Consider the following 3,364-nt stretch of genomic DNA (forward strand, 5'->3'; position numbering starts at 1 on the left):
GAAAGGGAGTAGCTTGTTTTAGTCAACTAGTATAAAAAGTTAAAGTTCACTGTAAGCTCTTTGGAGCAGGGCCCTCTTCTCTCCTGCCCACACAGCCCCCTACACTCGCACCTATATAATTTTGGAAATAGCAGCGCTTAAAAAATTCTGACACAGTTCGATTGACTTCCCATATATATTATAATAACCATATTCAAAAAGTAACAATGGATTTATTAAACCACTTGAACGGGAATAAATTCATTAATAAAATAAATTTTTCAAGCCATAAAGTCACTTCTAAATTTAAAACGGCAGCACTGTCCGTTCCTATGTAGGCCTGGAATATTAAGAACCATCTCAGGGTTGTATATAATTACCATTCACATTTTTGGATGCAGGACTCAGAGTTCTTTGAAGGTAAGTTGAAGGTTTCTCTCCATGGGCCAGATGCACTAAGCTTCAAAAGTGATAAGATGGAGATTGATAAACAGCCAGCCAATCAGCTCCTAACTTTCATGTCACAGACTGTTTGAAGAATGTCAGGTAGGAGTTGATTGGTTGGTTGTTTATCACTCTCCATTGTATCGCGTTTTGAAGCTTAGCGCATCTGGCCCATGAATGAGGAAGATGGTGCAGAGTCCTTTTGTAACCCAAATGCAATATGACGTGGAAAAAGCCGCTGCGAGAAAAGTTTGGGGTATACGGTCCAGGATGGTTCAGGCAGAAGGTTCAAAGCATGAGGGTGGTGCTCTTCTCTTGCACATCAATCACAGCTCTCATACCCACCTACCATCTATACCCGCATCTCTCCTCACTTATGTTCATTCATCTCTACCCCTGACTACTTACCCCTGGTAACATGCAGACTGCTCCTCTGCTTCCCTACATCTCAGCTGTATTGTGCACTGAGAATTGTGCTGCTGGTAGTTACCTGTGCTCTGCTTTTGTTTTCCAGTTACTGTTGTGTTTAGCCCTGTGTACCCTGTATTCCTCTAATGTGTGTCCTAGGTACGACGCTGCCAACCAGTAATAATAATACATGGGATCTCATTTTCATTGGGGAACAAAAACAGCACAGTGAGGCAGTTCTTCAGTTCCTAAAATACATCCAAACCCAAGCTTGTGACATTACTTTTACTGCATCAGACTCCCTCCTAATTCACCGCAGTGGTGTACTGATAGTCCACAGGGCAAAAATAACTTTACGAAAAGGTTCTCTATAACACTACATTTACCTTTGCCAACTAATATGGTTGCAAATAGAGGTGGGTTTGAATTGCTTCCAGGACAACAAGCAAAGACTTCTTACCTGTCTATCCTATGAAGCTGGATAAGCAGCTCTCGGCTCCCTGGCCCTGCCCTCATGGCGATTGATGACTGATCGGTGGGGCTTGAGTCCAGCATTGGTTGAGAACAGGCTCGCAACTAGGACTGCTTTGGCTACAGCCCTTAAAAGTCAGACTGGGCTGCTTTAATAGCAGGGGAGTGGCTTACCACGGGAAGTGTTCTCTGCTATGGCTGTCTCAGGGGGTAAAAACACCTCCTGGGACTGCCTGTCTGGCTATGATTAGCAGGGAGCAGGTCCAATGGGAAATCACTGCCACGGCTATTCACTGGCAGATTTTACGAGATGTGTTCAGCATCCCGGCGGACAGGACACTAGCGTCCAATATCCCGATGCCAACATCCCGACTACCGTCAGGAGTCCAGGGCCAGAATCTCAACATCAATTCGGATGCCTGCTCTGGAATCCCAACTACCGAAGGTAAGTATACCATATGTGGGATACACTGGGGAGGTGAGATTTTTAGGTGGCAGGTTACAGTCAGGCTGCACATGGGGGCAGTGGGTTAGGCTGCTAGAAGCGAGGGTTAGGTGGAGGCAGGGTAATTATACTTACCTGACCTCTATCAGAATTCCATCCTTACAGATGCTGGCGTCAGAATTCTGACAGTCAGTCATAGGAATGTATCCCAATTTTACTGAGGTGCTAGTGCCTGTTGTCTGTTCCCTTTGATCCATTAATGTAGCTTCTTCTCCCTGCAAAACGAAGCACAATGTACATATAAGAATGCCCTCTATGCTAATAAGTTGCTTAATGCCCAGACAGTGAAGCACCGAACATGACACGTTGCGCCTGGAACTCCAGTGGATTTAAATTTGTGAATATTTATCTGTCCTTCCTCATTGGACAGTGCCTGATGTGTGCATTTTCTCTGTATATATTTTTTTTGTGACCATGAGTTTAGAATATCTCCGAGAGCACAGGGGGGGATTAAGGCAATTTGATTACTCAAATTGGTAGGTGTGACATAGATGGTTATTTAATTTAACATTAAAAATAAAAAAAATTGAACTATTCAAATTAGTTTTTTGATAATTAAGACTAAACAGTAACTCTAGTAATAATCCTTTAGGCACTTGTGTACAATCACGGCTCCCACGATGTGCATCGTACAGGGAAAAATCGCATCGCATGCAATCGCATCAGATCGCATGCGAGCCACCGAGCCCGAAGCATGGCGAGCGGACACGGATACCTGTGAAGCCCGCGAGGGGACACGGATACCTGTGAAGGTACCCGCGTCCCCTCGCGGGGCACGCTGCGCTCGCCACACTTTCTATTCTCAACTCCACGCCGACGTGGATAGTGGGGGTATGAAAAGGTCGTAGGACGCGTACCGCCGCCCCTCGTGGGCTCGCTGCGCTCGCCATGCTTCGGGTTGGCGCTGATAGTGGGGGTGGTACAGTGTGAAAAATGACATTTGGGGTGCATTTTACATGATTTCAACTCATGTCCATAATTTCTGTGAAAAATGACATCGCATCGCATGAGATCGCATGCGATCTCATGCGATTTTATCAAAAATGCATAAAAACACGGGAAAATCGCATCGCATCGCATGCCATTACATATGGCATGCGATGGGAGCCGTGAAAGTACACAAGTATCATCCTTTATTATAAATAAACTTATACAAATATTAAAGTTAAATTTAAGTTAAAATAAAGAGGTTTACATTCTCCCAACACTACACAAGTTGCTACAACACCTTTGAAGTTCCACTGACAACCTAAAGTCATGACGATCTACTAAAGCCCATACAAGATCTAATGCAGCAGACTACTGACGATAACCCATCACTGGAGACAGCTCAAGTTCAACGATCTTAAAAGAGGAAACATGTTTTGTTATACATTACAGAACGCTCGGGCTCGCAGCACCATGCGGATCCAACATTTGCCAGGATCAAAGATGGCTAATGGACGGCATTTAAGCCACGAAGATTCTCCAATCATAAAGCGCCTGGCCGCACCGCCCATTATTTTAGCCAATCAGAGCTAAAGACGGTCCATTATGGTGTCGCTGATTGGTCTGTGG

This window comes from Crinia signifera, chromosome 2 (assembly GCF_055691185.1).
Source record: "Crinia signifera chromosome 2, ASM5569118v1, whole genome shotgun sequence".
Lineage (NCBI taxonomy): Eukaryota > Metazoa > Chordata > Amphibia > Anura > Myobatrachidae > Crinia > Crinia signifera.